This window comes from Balaenoptera borealis (assembly GCF_965194805.1).
Source record: "Balaenoptera borealis genome assembly, chromosome: 17".
Lineage (NCBI taxonomy): Eukaryota > Metazoa > Chordata > Mammalia > Artiodactyla > Balaenopteridae > Balaenoptera > Balaenoptera borealis.
The window spans coordinates 62,255,694-62,283,495 of record NC_138876.1 but is presented as its reverse complement, the minus strand read 5'-3'; the positions used below and the strand labels follow the sequence as shown (position 1 = coordinate 62,283,495).

Below are 27,802 nucleotides of genomic sequence, written 5' to 3'. Positions count from 1 at the left end.
CCTATAAAATCTAAAACTAAAGTACAGTATCAAAATCCATTCGTATTATTGGAAGTTCTAGGTTTTACTAAAGGGGCAGAGGTCTACAGCAAAACTGAGTACAAATACAGGCTTCTTCTCTACATTTTATAGATTAGATATTGTCTAAAATTAATGGCTAGGATTGAAAATATATTACCTCCCTGTCCAAAACTTTTAACATAATTTTTCTTAGCTATGACCATAAGGATCTATTCCTTAATGTACCTAGTAAAATGCAAACTGAGTAAACATTTTGTGCTTTGCTTCTTCCCTTTAAATATTTGGGGCCTCTTTAAGAAAAAGCAGTTTTTATCTTGAGTAATATGGAACTTTGCCTTTCCAGGGTGATAAGCAATATTTTCCACCATGGCACATTCTGTATCCTGTTGCAAAAATTATATGAGGTAATTATACTGAGATTCATTGCAAGTCCTTGGCTTTTGTAGTGAATCTAACATTTCCAGTTTGTTTTCAGGGTAATGCTGTGTTAGATTAATAATGAAGTAGCGAACCAAGAATTTTATAAAATCACGGAGGTCTAGGGAAAAAATTTTGAACTACTTTCTTAACTAAAACAAAATGACCAGAACTGTATTTCTTAGGAAAATTTATCGATCAAGCTATATGTTGGTCCACAATTTATTGAAAAGCTAATGTTTTAAAGGCATTGTTTCTTTAGGTTGTGAGGGACACAAAAAATAGCTAAGGTAGGGTTCTTTACCATGAAATGATCATAAGCTAATTGGGAGAAAATTCATGAAAACAGACATTCACAAAACTAGGTAATGTGTGATTTGTCTATTAAATTGAAAGGAAAAATATCATAGTATTGAAATAATTACCTCAGAAGGGGTAATTAAAGAGGCACTAATTGGTAACTATCTTTTCAAAGTGTGTAAGTATTTGACGGGGTGCTTTACATGGCCAAAACTACTGAGAAGCAAAAACACAATGAGAAAGTATATTTTTGGTCTAGAAAATGGCAAATGATTTATTTTCTAGAGAACATTTGGATGTGCAGAAAGGCAGGTGGAAAGCACATTGTGGGTACTCCCCATGCCAGTTTTGGGAATTTACAATTTGCTTAGAAGTAATGGGGAGTTTATGAAGAGTTGTGAATTGTCAAGGGCATATGATCACACTAATGTCTGAGAAGCAATGATCTGAATCTCTCACCCACTTCTCTTAACATTTCACCTGGCTAATTCCTACTCACCCTTAAACACTGGTGTGTTAGGCCACCTCCTGCCTGTGGCTGTCTCCTCACTCGTTCCAGGCTGAATTATGTTACATATTCCATACCTCCATGGCACCCAATGCCTATGCTACTATAGTGAGCATCTCACCTTATTTTACCTATTGTTGTAATAGTAAAGACCCATTTACCCCACTGGATAGCTCTGTGTTCATTACTATCATCCTGGACTACTGTAGGCACTGCCACATTTTAACTAATTTTGGTTAAATTAGTAGTGGATGGAGGAATGCACTTAGCTATGTGCCTGGTGTAATGTATCTTCCATCACCTAATGAAACATGCCGAATAGCTGGCCTGACTTCTACATATATTGAAAATATCAAAGGAAAACTTGATTTTTATCAAAGTGTTGTACCAATCTTTAACCCCTGGGTTATGTATGGTCAGACAAACTATTCAAGGCTGAGAGAGACGAGTTTGGAAAATGGAAGCTTTATTGGCGTAGATGGGGGTTGAGGGAGATGCTAGTTTGCAAAAAAATTAATAAGTAAGTGTGTAGTAAGCAAGAGGTACCCACATTATTGCTTTAAATATTTGGTGATACTATGGTCTGTATATATGTGTCCCCCCCAAATTCATATGTTGAAATACTATTCCCCGAAGTGATGGTATTAATAAATGGGGGATTTGGTTGATTATGTCATGGGGGTAGAGCCTACATAAATAGAATTTGTGCCCTTATAAAAGAGGCCTGAGAAAGCCCCCTTGCCCCTTCTATCCTGTGAGGACACAGCAAAAAGTCAGTCGTGTATGAAACAAGAATCAGGCTTTCACTAGACATGAAATCTGCCAGTGCCTTCATCTTTGATTTCCTAGCTTCTAGAACTCTGAGAAATAAATTTCTGCCCTTTATAAACCACCAAGTGTTTGGTGTTTTGTTATAGTAGCCTGAACACACTAAGACAGGTGGGGAGAAAGAAAGGAAAAGAGAAAGTAAAGTAGCTGATTAAAAGGAGTGAGGAAGGACTAAGTCCTCATGAAATATAGACTTGAATTTGACAATAGACAAAAGATAAGGAGAAAGTGGGCAAGGAGGATATAAGATTGAAAGTGGGTCATTGATAAGGCAAGGAATCAGAAGATATAGCAGACGTTTATAAAGTGTAAAGATAGACACTTACAGGGGTGTCCTTTACATCTGAGAAAAGATACGGGTGGAGGATGGGTACAAATGTCAGGAAAATTCAAGAACATGTCAGGAAAATTAGAATAGTTTTTGAAATAAAATCATCTGACAGAATGAATATAGCAGGGGTTTAGAGGACTGTAAACAGGACTGTCAAGAAGGAGTAAAATCATTGACCACTGAGTGGAAAATGTGAAGACAGCGTATACTAATGTGTGCATAAGGAAAATTAGACTCACAAGATACTGAGACTGTAAGGGGCAAGGATTACTGGGTTAAAGTGAATTTGAAAGTACCAAGTTAGTTCATTCACCAACTGTTTCCCTTAGGTCCTGCTTTGCACCTAACACTGATCCTAAGTATAAACAGTGAACAAAACAACTAAATTCCTGCCCTCAAAGAGGTTATATTCTAGTGGGGAGTCAGTTAACAAAAAAGAAAAAAAAATGTTTGACAAAATTATACAGTATAAGTTGTATCTTTCATAGATTTTGTAACTTTCTCTTTTTTTGGTCTTTCTTTTTTTAAAAACTTTTATTGAAATATAGTTGTGTTATGTTAGTTTCAGGTATACAGCAAAGTGATTCAGTTATACATATATATACACATTATATACATATATATACTTTTTTAGATTATTTTCCATTATAGGTTATTACACAGTATTCAGTATAGTTCCCTGTGCTATACAGTAAGTCCTTGTTGTATAATTTTCTTATATTAAAAAAAGATTTTGTTATTAGGGATGCAAAAGTACTTGAATGACATAGCTTCCTCCAGTTCTGGGAATATTTTTTTCCTCAGGAATCCAGTCCTTCGGGTTTTATGATTTACCTTCCTTTTGAAGACTAGAAAAGGGAACATTTTAATGCTTATTTATAATAAAAGTCATGAAAACTTTATGACAATGACTGACAAAGTATTACAGTACATACCCAAATCACATTTTCACATTTATTTAGAGACATCTTGTATTTTTTTTCTCTTCTTTTAATTTTGATGCAATTCTAAAATCTGTCTCTGGTTTTTCTTCTTTTGGCTCTTCTCTTTACTGTTGATCTCATGGCTTCACCTACAGAGATGAATCCAAAGTGTTAGAGCTTCTGGGCTATCACACAGAAGTATCAAGGATCCCCTCATTCCCATGCTTTTTCTGATCCTGGTAAAGTTAATTTAATTTTCATGTTAAAATTATTCTATTCTTTATCATTGTTGGCACTGAATCTCTCTATTTTCCTTGAGGCCTGAGCCATCTTCCTCATAGTCCGTTCATAAAACACTTAACCAAAGATAGATTCAAACTAGTGGTGACTGCTCTGTATCTGGATTATTCTTGATTTGAATTAAAGCAACAGATAAGCCAAGGCTAACTAGACATCTCAAGAGAGCTCAGAAGAATCCACTCAGAAACCAATTAATTTAATATTTTAAATAAAAATTGTCAACAAATAAAACAATGATAAATACAGACCTTAGAAAGGGTTTGGCTTTTCCTATCAGTCATCGTGCCTAACCTACCCATCTAATTGAAGCCATACTTTAAGTTGCTAATATACCTATTGCTGACAGGAAGAAATGTGTTTTTGTTTGTTTGTTCTGTGTTTGCTTTTTCCCCCCTCTCTCTAGAGACTGATATATCCTTTTTTATGACTCTAGAAACTTTCACAATTTCATTTGATAACTCTCTTAATTGAAGACTATCTGATTCCCTCCCAAGCCAAGTGGGAAGCCTCATAACCCTGTAACTCTTAAAACATATTTTTTAAAATTTTTATTGGAGTATAGTAACATTACAATATTGTGTTAGTGTCTACTGTACAGCAAAGTGAATCAGCTATACATATACATATATCTCTTCTTTTTTAGATTTCATTCCCATTTAGGTCACCAAAAAGCACTGAGTAGAGTTCCCTGAGCTATACAGTAGGTTCTCATTAGTTATCTATTTTATACATAGTATCAGTAGTGTATATATGTCAGTCCCAATCTCCCAGTTCATCCCACCCCGCCATTGCCCCTTGGTATCCATATGTTTGTTCTCTATGCCTGTGTCTCCATTTCTGCTTTGTAAATAAGATCATCTATACCATTTTTTTTTCAGATTCCACATATATGCGTTAATATACAATACATTTTTTCTCTTTCTGACTCACTTCACTCTGTATGACAGTCTCTAGGTCCATCCAGGTCTCTACCAATGACCCAATTTCGTTCCTCTTTATGGCGGAGTAATATTCCACTGTATATATGTACCATATCTTCTTTATCCATTCCTCTGTTGATGGACATTTAGGTTGCTTCCATGTCCTGGCTACTGTAAATAGTACTGCAATGAACACTGGGGTGCACGTGTTTTTTGAGTTATGGTTTGTAGTGGGATTGCTGGATCATATGGTAGTTCTATTTTTAGTTTTTTAAAAAACCTCCATACTTTTCTCCATAATGGCTGTATCAAGTTACATTCCCGCCAACAACATTTCAAATGTAAGCAAAGGTCAAATTTATATGTAACTGAAGACCTTCATCCAGAGCATCAGAAATGACTTCCTTCTACAAAATCGAGGATGGAATCTACAAGAATGAGTGAGCAAAATGTCCACTGTTACTGCCATGTAAACTTGAAAAGGTGAAATGTAATGAGGAGAAATTCTTGTGGTGTCCAACAGCAAATCTAAGTGTGGAAAGAAGAAATACAACAACTCTTGGATAATCAAGTACCCACAATTATTAGGTGAAGCTATATTTAATCTAAGCCTGAACTAAGGTAAAATTATTCAAAACGTCGAGAGAGAATTGAAAACAGCATGATAATTACAGAGAATACTTGACACTTATTTCATTGAGTATGTGCTAGGCTCTGTACTGATTGTTTGACTTTCATTGTTTCATTTAGTACTAACATCAACTGATTAAAATTAATATTATTGCTATCACTTTCAGATAAGGAAACTGAGGACTGTAGAGATTAAAGAATTTGCTGGTATATCCACACCTGTTGTTTAACTTCCTGTGAAATTAAACCTTGCATTCACATTTTTGACCATAAAATAAGCTATATAAGTTTAAGAATACAAGTATGACTGACACTGTAGAAATACAAAGGATCATAAAAGACTACTACAAGCAACTCTATGCCAATAAAATGGACAACCTGGAAGAAATGGACAAATTCTTAGAATGCACAACCTTCCGAGACTGAACCAGGAGGAAAATATGAACAGACCAATCACAAGTACTGAAATTGAAACTGATTAAAAATCTTCCAACAAACAAAAGGCCAGGACCAGATGGCTTCACACGTGAATTCTATCAACCATTTAGAGAAGAGCTAACACCTATCCTTCTCAAACTCTTCCAAGATATAGCAGAGGAAGGAATACTCCCCAACTCATTCTATGAGGCCACCATCACCCTGATACCAAAACCAGACAAAAATGTCACAAAAAAGGAAAACTACAGACCAATATCACTGATAAACATAGATGCAAAAATCCTCAACAAAATAGTAGCAAACAGAATCCAAGAGCACAATAAAAGGATCAAACACCATGAACAAGTGGGGTTTATCACAGGAATGCAAGGATTCTTCTACATATGCAAATCAATCAATGTGATACACCATATTAACAAATTGAAGGAGAAAAACCATATGATCATCTCAATAGATGCAGAGAAAGCTTTTGACAAAATTCAACACCTATTTATGATAAAAACCCTCCAGAAAGTAGGCATAGAGGGAACTTTTCTCAACATAATAAAGACCATATATGACAAACCCACAGCCAACATTGTCCTCAATGGTGAAAAACTGAAACCATTTCCACTAAGATCAGGAACAAGACAAGACTGCCCACTCTCACCACTATTATTCAACATAGTTTTGGAAGTGTTAGCCACAGCAATCAGAGAAGAAAAAGAAATAAAAGGAATACAAATTGGAAAAGAAGAAGTAAAACTGTCACTCTTTGCAGATGACATGATACTATACATAGAGAATCCTAAAGATGCTACCAGAAAACTACTAGAGCTAATCAATGAATTTGGTAAAGTAACAGGATACAAAATGAATGAACAGAAATCTCTTGAATTCCTATACAGTAATGATGAAAAATCTGAAAGTGAAATTAAGAAAACACTGCCATTTACCATTGCAACAAAAAAGAATAAAATACCTAGGAATAAACCTACCTAAGGAGACAAAAGACCTGTATGCAGAAAATTGTAAGACACTGATGAACGAAATTAAAGATAATACAAATAAATTTAGAGATATACCATGTTCTTGGATTGGAAGAATCAACATTGTGAAGATGACTCTACTACCCAAAGCAATCTACAGATTCAGTGCAATCCCTATCAAACTACCACTGGCATTTTTCACAGAACTAGAACAAAAAATTTCACAATTTACATGGAAACACAAAAATTCCCGAATAGCCAAAGCAATCTTGAAAAAGAAAAACGGAGCTGGAGGAATCAGGCTCCCGGACTCCAGACTATACTACAAAGCTACAGTAATGAAGACAGTATGGTACTGGCACAAAAACAGAAATATAGATCAATGGAACAGGATAGAAAGCCCAGAGATAAACCCATGCACATATGGTCACTTTATCTTTGATAAAGCAGGCAAGAGTACACGATGCAGAAAAGACAGCCTCTTCAATAAGTGGTGCTGGGGAAACTGGACAGCTACATGAAAAAGAATGAAATTAGAACACTCCCTAACACCATACAAAAAAATAAACTCAAACTGAATCAAAGACCTAAATGTAAGGCCAGACACTATCAAACTCTTAGAGGAAAACATAAGCAGAACACTCTATGACATAAATCACAGCAAGATCCTTTTTGACCCACCTCCTAGAGAAATGGAAATAAAAACAAAAATAAACAAATGGGGCCTAATGAAACTTACAAGCTTTTCCACAGCAAAGGAAATCATAAACAAGATGAAAAAACAACCCTCAGAATGGGAGAAAGTATTTGCAAATGAAGCAACTGACAAAGGATTAATCTCCAAAATTTACAAGCAGCTCAGGCAGCTCAATGTGAAAGAAACAAACAACCCAATCCAAAAATGGGCAGAAGACCTAAATAGACATTCCTCCAAAGGAAATATACAGATTGCCAACAAACACATGAAAGAATGCTCAATCATTAATCATTAGAGAAATTCAAATCAAAACTATAATGTGATATCATCTTACACCGATCAGAATGGCTATCATCAAAAAATGTACAAACAATAAATGCTGGAGAGGGTGTGGAGAAAAGGGAACCCTCATACACACTTGGTGGGAATGTAAATTGATACAGCCACTATGGATAACAGTATGGGGGTTCCTTAAAAAACTAAAAATAGAACTACCATATGACCCCAGTAATCCCACTACTGGGCATATACCCTGAGAAAACCATAATTCAAAAAGAGTCATGTGCCACAATGTTCAGTGCAGCTCTATTTACAATAGCCAGGCCATGGAAGCAACCTAAGTGTCCATTGACAGATGAATGGATAAAGAAGATGTGGCACATATATACAATGGAATATTACTCAGCCATAAAAATAAACGATATTGAGTTATTTGTAGTGAGGTGGATGGACCTAGAGTCTGTCATACAGAGTGAAGTAAGTCAGAAAGAGAAAAACAAATACCGTATGCTAACACATATATATGGAATCTAAGAAAAAAAAGGTCATGAAGAACCTAGGGGTAAGATGGGAATAAAGACACAGACCTACTAGAGAATGGACTTGAGGATACGGGGAGGGGGAAGGGTAAGCTGTGACAAAGTGAGAGAGTGGCATGGACATATATACACTACTAAACGTAAAATAGATATCTAGTGGGAAGCAGCCACATAGCACAGTGCTTAGTGCTTTGTGACCACCTAGAGTGGTGGGATAGGGAGGGTGCGAGGGAGGGAGATGCAAGAGGGAAGAGATATGGGAACATATGTATATGTATAACTGATTCACTTTGTTATAAAGCAGAAACTAACACACCATTGTAAAGCAATTATACTCCAATAAAGATGTTAAAAAAAAAAAGAAGAAGATGTGGTACATATATACAATGGAATATTACTCAGCCATAAAAAGGAACGAAACTGAATTATTTGTAGTGAGGTGGATGGACCTAGAGTCTGTCATACAGAGTGAAGTAAGTCAGAAAGAGAAAAACAAATACCGTATGCTAACACATGTATGTGGAATCTAAAAAAAAAAAAAAAAAGTGGTCCTGAAGAACCTAGGGGCAAGACGGGAATAAAGATGCAGACCTACTAGAAAATGGTCTTGAGGACATGGGGAGGGGGAAGGGTAAGGTGGGACAAAGTGAGAGAGTGATAGTATATATATGGACATATATACACTACCAAATGTAAAATAGATAGCTAGTGGGAAGCAGTCGCATAGCACAGGGAAATCAGCTCCACACTTTGTGACCAGCTAGACTGGTGGGAGGGAGGGAGATGCAAGAGGGAAGAGATATGGGGATATATGTATATGTATAACTGATTTACTTCGTTATAAAGCAGAAACTAACACACCATTGTAAAGCAGTTATACTCCAATAAAAAAGTTAAAAAAAGAAAAAGAATACAAATATGCAATGAAGAAAAATGTAGTTGATAGTTGGAGAAGATGTAGAGTACCTATTTACATAGCAGTTTCTGGAGTCAGAGACTTCATTTTGGCCTCCGTGGATTATACCAATAAGCAGACAATATTGCTACAATTATAAATGTGGTGAGAAATAAACAGTGAAATAACTATAAAAATAAACTTTAAACATAAATAGAAAATTCTCTTATGTATATTAAAATATTCTAGAAATATAATATTCTAGACAAAAGCCTTAACAACAGATTAACCAATCCTGGTCAATGACTCAGAATATGATACATTTTGAGATGCTTTGAAACATAGTGATGGAGTAGTTCAACTTGCTTGAGATATTTCAAACAATAACTATTATTACAGGCACACACCACATACAACCACAATAATGTAATTTTAGTCATGATATTAATGCAATTGTAGAAACTCAGGAATATGAATTTTACCTTGACAGTGGAAATGGAGTTCTATATATACTTAGTAGACACTTAACAGAGCTAAGACTCTATGATACTTCGAGAAAAATTCTGAGTATTCACCCTCCAAAGGATCTCTAATTTTCTTAAGGGGTGAAATTATGTTCACAAATATATTTTCAAAATGTAAAATATATATTAATGCATTTGTTTGCTAAGTCCAAAAAGAATTTGGGAAGACTTGAAATTAAAACACTTTTTTTTTTCAATAGCAATAAATGACAACACAACAAAAAGAACAAGGCAACAGTACAATGATTATAGGCGGTGTCTAGCTGTGAAAATCAGTGCATTTGTGCATCTGACATCAACAAAGTAATACTTGGCCTAAAATCTAGAGTATCTGATGCTGGAATTTTACCTGAGAGAAGATATTCAGAGCAAACATGCAATACTGAGATGGGAAAGACTCTAAGAAAAAAAGGGAGACTCACCGTGTCCCACCATGCTGGCCATAGCTGCCACTTTTGAGGTTGCAGTGGGAATGCAACCTGTTTGGGGAAAGTTTAGTAATTCCACTGGCAAAAAGAGACTAGAGACAAATTTTTAAAGTCCAGAATAATGGTGTCAAATCATCAACCTTCATTATTTTAGAGAAAAAAGTAGGCAGGGCTTTATTTTCTTGAAGTCCAGATAGAGCTCTGCTACCTTTATGACCTGACAAGGCTGGGTTTGCTTGCTTGTGTAAAAACCTTTTCAGGAAAATTCAAGTTATGCACTTGAATAAATATACACTGCTTTGCTTAGATTTATTTTCCTCCTAACAAATTAGTCAAGCTTTCTGGTCTAATGTTTTACTATAAACAACATTTTTTTTTTTTTTTTTTGAGAAACAAAAAGGAATTTGTGAAATGCCCCTGTTGGAATGAATGGATTAGTCACTATTTAGGACCCCTCCCCTGCTCTCTGACCTTCAGGGTGCTTCGTGTTGAATGAGCACGTAAACTAGCTTCTATGACAAAGAGAAGACACTTTGGGAGAGCACTATTTTCTATGGACCAGCTTTTATTTTTTTCCCTGATGAATCTGTAAGTCTAAATCTACTTTTTTAAAAAACATTTTTATTGGTATATAGCATTTAGAATGCTGTGTTAGTTTCAGGTGTACGGCAAAGTGAATCACTTATACATATACATATAGTCACTTTTTTTAGATTCCTTTCCTATATGGATCATTACAGAGTATTGAGAGGAGTTCCTTTTACCTCTGCTTTTAAATTCAATTGTGTGCCTAGACAAGCAAAGGTGCCACAGTGCCATGCCCATAGTTAAAGAGAACTTATACTAGCATTTAAGAAATATACAGTCGCAAAAAGAAGAAAGAACAGGGTTAAAAAAATGAAAGATGCCAACTTGAATTTGTAGTGCATTTTAGCCTTATCTAAACACTGGAATTTTCATTTATATTATCTTAGTAGACAATTAATACATATATCAAGTATTCAGATTTGTAGGATATTCCATCTGCTTTTTTAATTATGAAGAAATAAAAATAGAGGAAGTCTGTGAACTACCCCCAGTCTAGTGGTGGATCTGAGACTAGAACACTGATTTTCCGAGAAACCTCAGTTATCTTCTAATTAGGAGTTCCATTAAATGAAATCTGAGCTTTATAACAATGTCTTTACCAAAGGACTGTATTGTCTGTATTTCCACTTCATGTGGCTTAGTTTGAGTCTGAGAGTTGAGGTTCAGTAGATAAGCAGTAAAAATGTGAAGTGCAAAACAATTCTTACCCTTCGGTGAATATTTCAAATATGATATTCTGTGCTTGAGGTTAAAGTAAATTTTTGCTCATGCAAGACATAAGTTCCACTAGGTAAAATGTAGTGTATTATTTTCCTTCTTATAATTAATAAGTGGCCTTGAGGTATCAAAATCACTGAGTAGTATGATAAAGCACTTGTTAATGGAGATACATTTATCCAAAGAAATATTTGTGTTTTCTTAAATGAAACCTCTTCAGCTAAACTGTATCACATACTCCTTATCCACTCTCACCCCCCAACCTACCCCACCCCACCAGCTTTAAAATAATAGATCATATAAATTACACAGTAATGCTCAAAGCTGAGCTTGACTGGGCTCAAGAGAAATGTTGCTTTACACTAGAGAAGCTTTTAGATGTCTAGGCTCAAATGTTCTTAGGTAGATTTGGCTGCTGCAGATAAAGGAACAGAGCCCTTGACTGCTCATAGAGAAAGTAGACAAAAGATGAACACATACGGTCTTTTCAGTAGTAATACAGGGGTGATTCTTCAAGGATTTATACTGGATATAATTGTAAACAACATGTATGGTTAACTCCACACAAAATTCAGTTTGGTTTATAAAAAATATTTCAAATTAATATATTGAATGAATTACTTGTTTTTCTTGTATTGTTTTTACAATAGAGTGAGACCTCCAATAATAGAGCAGCCTCTCATAAAGGACAATGGAGTCAGATACACCTGAGCTTCAATCCTTTTAAGATATCACCACTTTGAACCAATTACTTTACTTCTAAGACTCAGTATTTGCATCTGTAATTTGGAGATAATAATATCTTCTTCATAGGGAGGTTATGAGAAAACAGACAATTTTGTAGAGGGCATGCACTCTGTCTGACACAGTCGTGATTCTCAATTATTGATAGACATTATCAAACTAGAAATAAAGGTTCTTATTCATCAGGTATAAGATGTCACAAGTTTTCTAATAACAAAACTCCACCATTAACCTCTGCATTGGGCCATGAGGGACACAAGATTAAACAGATTAATGTATTTGGAGGATATTACCCTTATTTATGGGTTAATAATGGATATAAAGTAGTCTCTGGCAACCCCCAAGTGAAGATTTTTTTGGATGATTTTTCAACCGCACGTGGGTTATTGACTGGTGTCAATTCTCAAGAAAACAAAGGCTTTTCCCCAAAGCCTGGCAGCAGCATCATACTTGCAATACTATTAATCTCTTTAGAGAAAGGAAAAATCTGGTTCTCGTAGAATTGTCTAGAAGTATTCCCTTTAAACTTGCAATCTATTCAAATTTAGTATTTTACTAACTATGCTAGATATAGTTTTAACATAACCCTTTTAAGAAGAAAGAGATTGATTAATTTGCTGCTGACAAGAGTTCACATTCTTTTTGTTTTTCTCAGAGGATGTATCTGCTTCCTATTCTGAACATGGTTCTACTTTTACAATCTAATTGCGCTACCCTACACTGCTCTATTATTTTCTGAGTTTGAGCCTACATTTTAGGCCAATCATAGAAGACTCCAGGAAGAGAAGACTCGGACATTGAAGGCTGCACAGATACATAGTACTCTATGTGTGTGTGTGTGTGTGTGTGTATGTAATAAGTATATCTGCTTCATATTTTGTAAGCATGCAGTTCTGTGCTTTAGGCTTGTCCTCACAATTTCTTGAGATAGGTCAGAATTATTGTCTCCATATGATGTGCGATATTTGTCATCTAATAATAAGTGGCTGAATGATTTAAGCACTTTCTTTGGCTTCAAACTTACTTTGCTCCTTTCATTGGGTATTGGATATATAGTTAGAATATTTTCCAGATGTATAGACAGATATTTCGAAGAATTCAGGCTTCAAATTCAGGCTCTATTAAGTTTAACTACTAAAATATCACTGTGAGTAGTAATTAAATGTGTCCATGAAACACTATAATTAATGAGATGCAAGCTGAAGCAAATATTACATATGTAGAAGCTAAATACAAAGTAAGATTCCCTTTTCTTCAGGTTAACTTCATGGATTAAAGTTTTGTTGCAATGTCATCTCATTCCCTAGAAAATCATCATAGTGGTACCAAATTTGATAATATTCCATCATATTTTGGAGTTAGAAAGTTTTGAGAGATTGAACTTTCTGAAGCATCTGTATATTTGAGCTTGTTATACAGGGCTGAAGTCTTGATCTTCTGTATTTTCTCTCTAGACATCAAAACTTTAATTAGGAACTTACCTGATTACTTCCTCTGCTTAGCATAGAAAAACCTTACTGCAAAGTTTAGTATGAGAGACAAATCCTACCTCACAACAGAACCATCAACCTAAATATTACAGAAGGCAAAATTGTTCAAACTCATGTTAAGTTCTCTCTTCTGAATATTGATCTAATCTATTATGCTTCCAGAATCATTGGTAATATACTAAACATGCAAACACTGAACATTTATTCAAATAAGTACCTAACATGTCCTACAAGAATGTTATTGGAAACTTTCATACATCAGAAATATAATCTCAATGTCATCATTTTACAAGTGAACAGAAGTGTTCAGAGAGGTGGTTTTAACTTTGTTGAGGTCACATAGCGGATAAGCTGAAGGTTAGAATTTCAAATCTAGGACTTCTAACTTCAAGGCCAAATTTATCCAGTTATACTATATTTGACTCTTAAAATACTATAAGATTTAATAGAATTTTGTAAAAATTGTGTTTTATTCATTAGTCTTGGTCTTCCCTCTGCCCTGTGGTTAAAACCGATGATCGATTTATTTAGTAAGCTCCTCCAAGGGCAGGGATCAGGTCTTCTCTCCCTCTGTATATTCTCAGCAGCTAGTACAGTGTTCTTCTGCATAAGTAGGCATCCAATAAGTGTTGATTCAGACGGAGACCATTCTTTAAGCCAAATATATGCCAAACTCAGGTTGTTGTCCCCACAGAACGTGTCTAATTTTCCCAGAAATAGAAATTCACATTCAATCTATTACAAGGTTTTCTGTTTCTGTTTTATTTTAATGTGTTAGGTTTCTTTTTTTCTTTTTAACTATCACACCAGGAAATTCTTTGACAGAATATATTGGATTTCCCCTAAGAAAAACTGACACTAGCCATGAAAATTTTCCTATGATCACATTACAATATTGTTCTTTCTTTCTTTACATTTAGAGATTAAATTCAGAAAGTATTAATAAAGCTACAGTAAAGCTTGTAGCAGCATGATGAATAATCAAGAATGTTTATTCTTTGCACTATACTATTCTATATAATGTGGTATCCTTTGTACTGAAGTCTACAAAATTAGAAAGTTAAAACTCACAGTAACTTTTACAAAGAAAAATCGAAGCACTACAATTGACAAGGTAATCTTTACTTTTACAAAATATACTCATGATATAAATTCTCTACAATATGACTTTAGATTAATAGTAATAAATCCCTAAGAAGCTGTTAACACAGGTTAGTCTAACATTTACTTGAAAATATCATAGCTTCCGATAATTAGAAAAGAATTCAGTTCATGCATGAACTGCTAGGTGCAAATGAATTCCATTTTGTTTGAGCAACAGTGGAAAATCTTACTGGTGGTGTGTGGAGATTGTATTTTTTCTATAAATTCAGAGGAATGATATATATTCTTAAAAGTAGCTCATTCACAATATTTTCTTCTCATAGGTGTTACCCATATACTGTTGTATCTGTTTATCTGAAAATATATATGTACACACACATATATATGCATATGCAGCGTTGATGACATCCATCAAAGAAACCATAACACCTTATTCAAATAAAGACCAGAAATATATACACCGGCAACAGGTAGGCTCTTTAAAATAGTATCTCCATGGTTATGTAGTGTCTTTTGTTTATATTATGTTTCCTTATATGAACTGTGCACGTTATTTTTAAGAAACCAGGCAGAGTAGTTACCATTCACTTAGAACCACAAATATTTCTGAATCTGTTACTTTCCTCATAGGTCGTTTTTCATTCGTACTATGATTTTGTTCCATAATTTTCAAATATATATATTCATATTTATGTGATATATCCAAATAAAATTATGTACATGTAATAGTCATTTATTCGTTCATTCATTTTGCTTACCCAACAAATATGTATTGTCACTTGCAATGTGCCAGGTACCTCTTAAAACCCTAGAGAGTTATGACAGGAAACCAAACAGACAAAACAATTCCTTTCCTGATGGATCTTAGATCAAATTGAAGAGACAGCACAAAATAAAATGATCAATTTCCACTTGTGATGAGTTTTGCAAGGGAAAAATACATTTGCAATAAGAGTATATATAAATATAGTTTAAACCTGAAGCATAGAGTCTCTTTAAATTAAAACAAAAATTCAATAATGATTTGGTTTGCAAGCCGAGAAATGTTGTGTAACTTCCGGTGGTATTTTCTGCACTGCTAGAGCACACATTTCGTTTTTGTGTGGGGATTGTTTGGGGTTTACTGTCTCACATCCCTGACAAATTTTTAGATATTAAAAAAAAACCACATAATATCACAGCTTAGAAATTATAAATATGTCTTTTCAATCCTTCCTTTTTTTTCTGTAGAAAAAGAAATGTGAGCCTTTTGATTCATACCTATTTTCTTATAGGCTGATCAAATTCATACAAAAAAATAAAAATAATCATGTAAATATTTAAATTTATCAATTCTACCATAACTCAAATTAGAAAAACTTCAGAGTTCTGAATTTTAAATTATTGTCAAAGTCATTCATTAAATGTAAACATACTCTGTGGAAGTTCCACTGGAGAATATTTCTGTGCTCCCATATTTTATACACGTGGAATTTAATGGGAGATTTGTGGTGTATTTATGATCAGTATGTAAACAAGAACAAGCAAATTGTGAAAAATAATGCTGCTTATTGAATGTTAAAACGTGTTAATAACTTTTAAATTTCACAATAATTATCATTGACCAACTGCAACACACCAGACCTTACGATGAGACTTCACATAATAGGGTTAACAGATATTTGCCATTATTTTCTCTTATAATATTTGTCTATAAATCATACATCACAAGATAATTCTATATGAATTTAACTGTGTTTTTTAATATCCATCTCCTGCTCTGACAGTAAATTCTGTGAATGCAAAATGCAGATCTGTTTGTCCACTCGGTGCACAGTACTTGGAAGATAGTATACATTCAATTGCTATCTTGTGAATAAATAAATAAGTGAATAGATGAATAAAATGAAATGTGTATGAGTAATAATGGCTATTTCCCTTTTATCAATGAATTTCAAAATCAGGTGCCATTTATTGCATAATTCTTGTATGCCAGGTTTTGAACTTAGCTTGGAGTGATTGCGTACATGCTATTGGATGTGCACAAATTAAAAATTTTGATCTCTTCATGGTGGTTTATAAGTCATTATGAAATGTCCCTTTTTATCTCTATGTTGCCTTCCTTTAAGTTTTCTTTTTCTGAAATTACTCTAAATGCTCTGCTACCAGTGTTTGCTATTTTTTTCCATCTCATCACTCACTCAATCTCTATCTTTATAATTAACATGTCTTTTATAAGCATTAAATCCTTGGGTTTTTATTTATCTATTATGACAATGTTTGTCTTTTATTTGGAGTATTCAATCCATTTACCAATAATCATTAATGTATTTGCATTTATATCAGTCATCCCACTATTTGTTTTCCGTTTTTCGCGTCTATTTTACCCACTTTCTTGTCTGGTTCCTTGCTTTCCTTTGTATAACACAAGGTATTATAACATTTTTGTTTTTCCTCTACTAACATGTTAATTACATTCTTTTTATTATTATTTTAATGTTTATCCCAAATATTAAACCATGCATTTGTAACTCATTAACGTTTTGAAATATTATTATTTTTACTACTTTGCCAGTAATGCTAGTACCTCAGAATACTTTAACTCTGCTTACTTCCTTTCTATGTTTTGCATTACTGAGATCAGGGTTTTGGGTTTTTTTTGTTTGTTTTGTTTTGGTTTGGTTTTTTGTTTTCTCATATGTTTTAAACTCCAGGATATAGTATGATTATTGTTTTGTACAGTCAATATTTATTATGTCTCACACTGCACTGTTTCCCTCGGGGATCATTGTTCTTTGGCCTAAGGGAGTTCTTTTAATATTTCTTGTAAAGAAGAGCTACTAGTGATTTCTCTTAGCTGTGATTTGTCTGAATGTGTCTTTATTTTGCCCTAATTTTTAAACTATTTTCGCCAACTGTATAATGTTATGTTGGTGGTTGTTGGATTCAGTATTTTAAATATATCATTTTTTCCCCAACTTCCATTGTTTTTGGTGAGAGGTCAACTCTCAGTCTTATTATTTCTCATTTTTCTTTGGCTTTATCTCTTTCTTGTCTTTATGCTTCAGTAATTTGACTATGGTAGGCATGATGTTTTTGTATTTATCCTGCTTATCATCTATAGGTATATATCTTTCCTCGTTTTGAAAAATCTTTGATCAACTTTTCAAATGTTGATTTTGTCTCATTCTGTCTTTCTGAGACATCATCAATATTCAAGCTAGAATAATTGACTGAGTCATTTATAGGTATTATGCTCTCACCTCTTTCATTTTTTTCTCTCTGTTTTCAGGTTACAAATTTTTTATTGACCCATCTTCAAATCTAACAATCCTGACTTCTATTTTACATTAGTTGCTAAACCCATATATAACCACTATCTGTATGGTTTTTCAACAGGTTACATACTTCTCTAAATCATATTCCTCATTTATGGACTAAAGTGACATAACTAGATAATTTCTAAACATTTTATCTCTGAGATATTATTGAGCTCTATGTCATTAAGGTAAGGTTTTTCATATGTTAATTGCATATACTCACACTCCCTTGTTATTGTTTATTCACTACAAAATTGTTAAAACCATATATTGAGGCTTCAAGTTCATTCATTTGGTTTTCAGTCCTAGAATCAAGTTCATTAATCTGATTTTCAGTCCTAGAATTCCCTTTGATTATTTTTATAGATTCTGCATATTTGGTGAAATTATCCATTAAAAAATTTTTTTTGTCTCATTACCTCTATTTTTGAATATACGAATCATTATTTTAAAATCCTTTTGGATAACACCAATATTTTCATCTCTTGTTATTTCTCTTGGTCTTTGGTCATTTGGTCTAATTTCCTGTCAATGATAAGAACTTGTAAATGACTTGTAATTTTCACTGAATGGCATATATTTTATTTACAAAAAAAAAAAAAAATGTATAACTCCAAATAATGTTAACTTCCTCCACAGAAGAGCTATCCTTTCCTCTAGTGGCAGATAGATGTGGGCGCTATAAGCTTAATCAAATCAGGGATTATGCTGATTCAAAACTGGACCACAGTTTTGGTATGACTCCGTTTACCTTTGGTTTGCCTCATTTTTGAGGCATAGATCTCCAGAGATTTCAGATGAGAGCCTATTGTTTTCACTATAGTCCCTCTACCAGTGTAACTTGAACTTTAATGATCGTTTCTCAGCATTTTGAGAATGTCTGATAACCTGCTTTGCTTTTCACAGGCTTTGGCTTAGATGTTTAATCTTCCATTTTTAATCTTCCATTCCACGCAGTTTCAGAATTTGGGCAACTGTTTTGATGGAGAATCAAGCTATTAACTTGGAATTCTTCAAGTATTGCAGGTTTTGTTTTGTTTTGTTTTGTTCCATTCTGAAACAGACAAAAGCTTTTGCTATTTTCTCTATCTCCACCAGCAGAAGCCTTCAACTTGGATTCTTGCTTCCTTGCCTACAGGGAAAGTCACTGATGTTTGAACCACTAGTCAACAAACCTTTCCACAATTCAGTCCAAAAAAGGAAGGATAAAGATGATATTAATTTGTGAGTTTATGAGTTGATTCCCATGTCTTTGCAATTTCAAAATTTGGAATAGTAAATACCAACATGTTTCAGAATATTGTAAATCAGATCAGTGTCTCCTCAAAACACTCATTAATAAAAGATGAAACATTGATGGAAAGATGTAGCTCTTGTTAAATTGTGTAATATAATTGTATAAATATCAGAAACTTTATTAATTAAAGTTATTTCTTGGATTTTATTGTCATTGAAGAGATGAGATGGTGAGACAAACTTTCAAATATTCATGAAAACTTAAGTGCCAAAAATTGAAATTGTTTTGAATAAGGCATGTTATCAGGCTTACGATGGCATATCTTAGATGATTTGCAACAACATTGGTTTATCACTGTTGATATTTAGGAAGGAAGTACCAAAAACTTTATGGAGAAATTATCATTTACACACTTTTATTTATTAAAAATTTTAATAAATTTTTTATTATAAAAATAAAATTTTAATTTATTTTAATGTAGAATTAAAAACAATCTCTAAGTATCAACAGAATAATTTCTTTGTAGTGTCTTTTCTATAAATCTTTAAAATTACTGAAAATTTTTTAAAATACCTGTAAGCTACATTATGGGCATAATTTAGAAAGTCATACATTCTTTGCTGTGATTGAAGAGTGTCTGAAGACGATGGAAACACAAAGTTATGTCAATACCTTTCTCTAACACAGGCGGATATTAAATTAGAGAATTATTTTGCATTATTTTCTATTTATTTCCTTTTGTTTATAATTCCTATATAAGTGTAAAGTATACCAGAAATGCTCTTAAAGTACTTTGAGGTAAAACTAGTGACTTTTTCTTAATTTAAAAATATAGGTGCAATGATTAGTATACAAAGATTATTTGGGAGAAAGCTTGAGTATTATACTAAATATCTCATGCTTTTGAATGGAAAATATGAATGTCAATTAAACCAAGAAATATTCTGAGAAAAAAAATTATTCCTTCTTTTGTTAGTGTAGATTTTTGACCACATTAGAAGAATAAAATATGATATATATTATCAACCATCACAAAATAAATAGTTCAGCAAATTCCTTTTCTAGAACACAGCTATCACTCACTACTTGTCCTTATGTTAGGATGGAACTCTGCTTAAATATGTCACACAGGGACCCAGGCTTAAAAATTAACCACTATCTGTATGATTTTTCAACAGGTTACGTACTTCTCTAAATCTTATGCCTCACTTATGGAATAAAATGACATAACTAGGTAATTTCTAAACATTTTATCTCTGAGATATTATGGAGCTCTATGTCATTAAGGTAAGGTTTTCATATGTTAATTGCATATACTCACACTCCCTTGTTATTGTTTATCCACTAGAAAATTTGGCTCAGTGTTATGAATCCAAACACCAAATCTCATTTGGCAATGACAAAGTGTGTTTGCATGCATACGAGTGCGTGTGTATGCCAAAGCACAAAATCATATAAATGTACATGCTGAAAGACCAAGTGAGATAGAAGTGAATTTCATTCTTTGAAAACTTCCAATACATAATCCATATTTCCTCACTTTCACTTCAACTTTGAACAGCAACATCTAGGAAGGTTAAATAGATCTAAGTTATTAATTATTAATCTCTAACTCTGCTTTACCCTCATGGTAGTGACAACAATAATAAAGTTCATTCCATCCCTACGAGGGCTTATTCATCCCTTCATTAAAATAAGACTTATTGCTGGGCATAGTGAGAGTCACTGGGGTGCTCTCCATACAACTGGAGGCATTTGAGTGCCCTAGAAATAACCAGGAAGAGTGTGAATCTCATTTTGGGAGACAACAGGGAAGATTTCTCAGAGAAGATTATATAAGGTAGAGACAGTTCCTAGACTTCCAATAAAGACAGTTTTTGTGAAAATACACTCATAAAAAGCAAGGCCTTCTCCTTCTCAAAGTACCCATACTTTCATCTATCATTTCCCTTCCTTTCTTATGGGAAGATGGATCTATTCTGTTCTAAACCCAGCTGGTCCCTTGTTGCAGCTTTTACTTCCCCCAAGGCCTCATACCATTAATTATCAATTCCTTGTTAAATAGTTAATTCATCTTCCACTAACTTTTTATCCTTCCAACTACAACTATTTTCAATGATGTCCATGCACTAAAAAAACAGAAACAAAAACAAACAAACAACCTGTCTTCCAACCTCCCCTTTACTTTAGCCACTACCTCTTTTGTACTCATAGGAAAATTTCTTGAAGATGTAATCTACTCCCACTAGCTTGATCAAGCTTCTACTGAAAGACCCTCTCTAAGATCATTAGAGATCCCTTAGTGCTAAATCCAACAGCTCCTTCTTTACCTAGAACCTGCTTGAATACTTAATATCTTTACAACGTTTGACTTTGAGGACCACCCCTTTTTGGAAAAGAACTTTTCCTTTAGCTTTATTTATGATATTCTCTTTTAGCTATTTATTTAAATTTATCATATAGGCTCTTCTTTCTAAATTTTTTTCTTGAAAGTTTGTGTAACCTTTTGCCTCTTTCACATTTTTAACATGTAATGATATGTGTGTTGACTTCAGAAAGTTTCAGTAAGGATAAATAACATAATGGGTCCAAAATTATTGACACATGCCAAGAACTTTAATTAATAAATGGGAGATATTATTATAATCATTGTGTTCATAGTAATATATTCTAGTCTAACATAGAGATGACTGCTGGATCCAAGCTCTAGGAGCACTTTAGATCACAGCACTATCCAATACACTTTTCTATGAAAATGTTGAACAACTCTGGTGTCCAGTATGGCAGCCATTATCCACATGTGACTTTCAAAGTGTTTGCAATGTGGCTATTGTGAAGGAGGAGCTGAAATTTTTAATATTACTTGGTTTTAATTAATGTAAATTTAAATATCCACCTGTGACCAGAGACCACTCTATTGGATAGCACAGCTCTAGACCTTTACTTTTAACTTAGAGGACATTCAGTTTGCAGAATTAAAACATGTCTAACAATCAGCTTCCCCTTCTATATATTATAGAACAAGCTAATTTTCTGAGTTCCCTATTTCAATTAATGGCATCAGCATTCACCAAGGCAGCAATGTTCAAATGCTATGAGATGTATTAGGATTCATTTTGAAATGAAAAGATCATGACTTTTGAATCAAACACACCTGGCTTTGAATAGGACATCTCCATTTCCTTGTCATTTGACCTTGGACAAATTAAATAACCTGCAAGAGAATCTTTTTTTTTTTTCATTTGTAAAATAAAAATAAATATGTGTATCACACAAGGCTATTATCAGGATTAAATGGCATAGCATATGTAAAACACCTGGCATAGAGGCTGGGCATATAAAGTGTATATAGTTCATAAATATACATTACCTCTTTTCTTGCTTCCAATTTCAAATGGATTAACAGATTCTATTGATCTCCTGCTGAAATATTTTATGAGTCTTTCCTCTTTTTCCATTCCTATTGAATATATCCTTATTAATTTTCTTCTCATCAACTTTTTCCAGTAGAATACCCTCTTAATCAATGCCTCTTCCTCCATTCTCTTTTAGTAATATCTCTTATCCAATCCATAATCTAAATTTCTACAAAATAGCTTTCCAAAATATTGGTCTGATCTTGTCACTCACTATTTATTGCTTTATAGTTTTACTACATGAGTATGTAATTCTGTATTACATGGTTCTAATTTGTAAAAAGTAAGTGGTACCACAAGTGTATCATAGTACAAGTAAGTATCCTTCTGCAACCCTCAAACCTGAAACTTTGGAGTCCACAATTTATAATTTTAGTTATGCATAACTCTCATTTCTTTATTTTTATATTTATGGCTCATATAAAAAATAAGTGACAATTTAGTTATTTTCTTGATAAACATTTAAGGCTGCTTTGAACATTCTAGTATATTTTCCCTAATGAACACATACAAATTTTTTCTAGGATATATACCTATTATATGGAATAAAGTGAGCGAATAAGGGTACAGCTCATTGATTTTAACATATGTATACACCTCTGTAACCACCACCAAAATCAAGTTACAGAAAGGTTCCAATATCTCAGAAAGCCATTATCCCCTCCCGTCCCAGAAACACAGTTCTGAGTTCTATTACTCTATATTCATGCTCTGTAACTTCATGTATATCAATGCACTTTTTCATGTCTAACCTCTTTTCCTAAATATTAGGTTTATAAGATTCATCTATGTCCTGCATGTAGCTTCAGTTCTTCCTCCCCACCCATTGCTCTTGAGTATCTACTGTATGAATACTCCATGACTTATTTATCCATTGTACACCTGACGTGTATTTGAATTAGTTCCAGTTTCTTATTATTAAGAATAAAACTTTCATGGAATGAACACATGCGCTCATTTCTGTTCAGGTTTTTCCTAAGACTGAAATTGCTAGATCACAGGGTAATACATTTTTAGCTATAGTAGATACTCTCCACATCGTTTATCAATGTGGATTACCAACATACATTCTAACCAAAAATGGCTGAGAGTTTCAGTTGCTACACGTCCTCCACAATACTTGAAATTCTGGTTGCGATTCTCATAGGATTCTTGTGATATCACATTATGGTTGTGCTTCTATTTCACTGATAACTAATATTATAAAGTACCTTTTCATGTGATTATTATCATTTGAATATCTTTCATAAAGTGTATTTTCATGACTCTTATCCATCATTTTGTTCTTTTCTTTGTCTTTTTGTTTTTGATATGTAAGACCTATTACACAGTCTGGAATGAATCATTTGTTGAATGATGCATTGCAAATATCTCTATTAACTCTGTGGCTTGACTTTCCCCTCTTATTGTGCATTTGATGAAAATAAGTTCTAAATGTTCATGAATTACATTTTTACAAATATTTATTTTATTGTTATTGATGTTATATTATACCATTTAATATTAACTTTAAGTTCATGAAAATGTTCTCCTATGTTTTCTTCTTTAAGCTTTACTATTTTAAATTTTACATTTATTTCTATGATCCACCTGAAATTAATTTTTATGTATGGTTTGTGTAGGGTCAGGGTCCATTTTATTTCCATATGGATATTCAATTGACCCACCACCATTTATTGAAAAGAAAATCATTTACCCCACTGAATTGTGGAGGTGGCTTTGTCATAAATCAGGTTACCATGTATGTGTGGGTCTGTTTCTGGAAACTGTATTCCCTGCCATTGAAATATTTATCTTTGTACAAACAGCATACTGTATAAATTGCTGTAGTTTGAAAATAAGTTTTATGGCTAGTTAAGTCTTCTAGTTTTGTTCTTTTAAAGATTTCCTTTCCTATTCTAGATTCTAGGTCCTTTGCATTTCCATGTACATTTTGGAATTTGTTTGCCAATATCTAGAAAAATCTGCAGGATTTTCTAGTATACATTACACATTTCTTTCTAAGAATTGTCTTTGATATCTTTGGTATGACCTATCTTCACTACTGTTCATTTCAAGTAATGTCTAATCTTGATAAGTTAGTCGCATGTTTTAAATTTACAAATATTTGGAAAATTTTTGTTTTTCTGTTATTGATTTCTAATTTGATTTTGTTATGGTCAGATAGTCTGTACATTTTCAGCCTATTGAAATGTGAAGAGATATGTTTAATAAGACAGATTTTGTTCAGTTTTGGTAAATACAGTGCATGCACTATTATGTGGTGGTGCCTCTCTCCTCAGGACACAAATGATGTCTGCGTGCTTCTGTGACAGGTTGTATTTTCCAAAGATTGGCCACACAATAACCCCCATCCTACGTGTTCCTTTACAATGTGACCATCACATTTTTATCAATAAGAAGTGGGGTCTATGTCTTTTTCCCTTGAACATGGTGGACTTGAGATTTCCTTATAACCAAAAGTATGCTGTGGAAATGATAACTGTATGACTTACAAAGTTAAGGCAGAAAGTGCATGCATTTTTGCCCTGCTCACTGGAACACTTAGTTTTGGAGCATTAAGCCACCACCCACTAAGAAGTCTAACTACCTTGAAGTCACTATGCTGTCAGAAGTGAGACCACATAGAGAGGCCATTGCAGGTGCTCTGGTCAGCAATTCTAATCTGTCTTTCCCACCAAGGCACCAGACATATGAGTAAATGAACCCTCACATGATTCCAGTCCCAAGATGTCAAGTCACCTATAGTCTTCAAGTCTTTTAAAACTGAAACTCTGATCATCAAGAAACAGAGCAAAGCCTCTCCCTTCCATGCCTTTCCCAAGATTCTGTCCCACCAAAGTTGTATAATAAAATAGTTATTATTTTATGTCTGTAAATTGAGAGAAAAACAGTTATTTAATACCTAGAAATGAAGGGCTGCCATAACAAAAGCCTGAAACATATGGTATTGGCTTTGAGATTGGGCAATGAGCTGAAACTGAAAAAACAAAAAAGACATCAAGATGACTGGAAGAAGGGCAGATAAAAAAGACTTTTGTTATTTGACTGTGGACAATCTAACAACTGTTACGTGTAGCAATATGACACATACAAAATGTACCTAATGAACTAGTGATCTATCTAAGAGCATTTACCAGCTATACAATTTACTTTCAAACTATACCAATTTATACAGTATGATGTTTGTCATGTAAGAAATCGGACTAGTCTGTGGCCACGATGCTGTGTGGAGGTCAAGAACTTGAAGATACCACATGTGCTGTTATAGGCAATCTTAGTCTTTGATCCTTCCCAGCTCAGAAAAAAAGACATAGGGTTAAAGAAGCCTTCAGGTGAGTTTACCCACCAGTCTTTGTGTCATAATATTATGAATTTGTGGATTTAAGTTATTTGATGGCTTTCAATCTACGCAATTATTATCTTTTTTGAAGCTCATTGGCTTCTCTCTCTTCATAGCTGGATTCATTGTGAAATGATTCTGGTAGTAATTTCTTTCTTACTCTTTGGTGTAACAAGATGTTATACTCTCATTTTGATATATCCTAGAATCAGACATTTCCCCAAGGAACTCTGTTTTTGCGTGTGTGTGTATGTGAACAATGATATTTTAAGAGAACACTCTAGGTACTGAGAATGATCATTGCTACTCAGTTGCGTACTGTTTCTAGATGGAGCGAATATATGTATATAAATAACAGAAATAAATTATATGTAGATATAAATAATATTTAGATATAAAGAGATATTTATATTATATATATACATAAATATGTGTGTGTGTATATAATCATCATGGATTCATGCAGATACCTCCAATTCAAGACTAAAAAGATTACATAACATCCTCTATTATCAATATCTTTTTCCTTCCACACTGTGAATCTTTGCTTTAATAGGTAGAGAGAACAATAGCATCAGAATATTCTATTATTAGTTATTTGTTTTACACAGGCAACAGTCTAAGACTAACAATAAGATTACTGAATTTATTATTTTCATGTGCTGTCCACTTTCTCTTCCTATTTTTTTATAGGTGCACTGTATCTATGTTGTCAGAGCATATAACTATTATATAAAATATTCTCATCTTTAACCTTAATTTAATCTTAATTATACAATTAATTATATATTTAACACTCACAATTTGTATTCAATTTCATGTCTCTTTAACAATTTTGAATGCTTGAAGTTTACTCTCTAGTAGATGAATCTTCAGGAAAGACATACCAAGAATATATCTTACATTCTTGTTTGTTGATAAGCCTATTCTCTTCATATTTGAAAATCTGTTTACTTAGAAATAGTCTTTAGTTCACATTTTAATTCCTTGTATGCCTTAAATATGTTCTTCCATTTTCTTCTGACTTAAGAAGTTGACAAAACTACTGATGTTAACCTATGTTTTTGTCTTATAAAACATATGCTATTTTTCATAAATGTCGAAAGGATATTTTCTTTTTCTCTAAATTATAGTAATTTTGCTAGAAGGTTTTGGTGTTGATCTTTGCAGATCACTTTTTCTTAGTTATATAATGTATTAAATCCATATGTGTTAATTTCTCTCAGAACACTTTTCATGAAATACAATTTTATTTGCTCTCTTCCCTTGCTTTGATTTTCCTTTTTAGAAAATCCTATTTTCTGTCGTTCGATCTTCTTTGTCCATCTTCAGTATTTGTCAATTTCCCTCAAATACTTTATCTTTTTCTCCATTTTTTATAAACTTTAATTTTTTCTTCTTTTTCATTGTTAATTGGTTTTAAAGTGTTATCAGTTGTGCTTATTTGTTCTTGGTTTCTTTTTAGTTTAGTCTTCATTGCAGATACTATTTTTTGCCTTTAATATATAATTATTTTCTAAGTTCTGGTATCTTACTTCTTTTTTTTTTTTTTAAGAAGTTGAATATTTTATTATTAAACTGTTTCTTATTTTCCTGCAAGACTGTTGCTTCACTGTATAAAAATAGCACCAGCAAACACAGTATATTGAAAAATTAAGATAGTAATGTTCTTCACTGGACACTATACAACTAAAAAACTTTTCTCCACTGTCATTTATTTCCAGTGGCAAGTTCATTGAGTATTTTGACTCAAATCCAGGGATGGCTGTAAGCAAGTTACAATATTATATAAGGTTAAGATAACAATGTTATCCTTGAATTACATAATTTTTATAACTAGTTTTACTACAGATAATTTCAGGAATTCTGAGTATTATAACTGGAGACTAGCCTAAAAAATCACAGGGTGTTGTGAAAA

The 27,802-nt window shown here is 33.2% G+C and overlaps 1 long non-coding RNA gene across 1 annotated transcript in view; it reads left to right on the top strand.

The window, feature by feature from the left end:
* LOC309614831 overlaps nt 1-22,111 on the top strand; it is a 63,857-nt gene extending 41,746 nt beyond the window's left edge. The window contains exons 2-3 of the long non-coding RNA XR_014236406.1: nt 14,913-19,112; nt 20,304-22,111. This is a non-coding gene — a long non-coding RNA (uncharacterized lncRNA). The remainder of the gene's footprint in view (nt 1-14,912; nt 19,113-20,303) is intronic.
* The last annotated feature ends 5,691 nt before the right edge of the window (nt 22,112-27,802 follow it).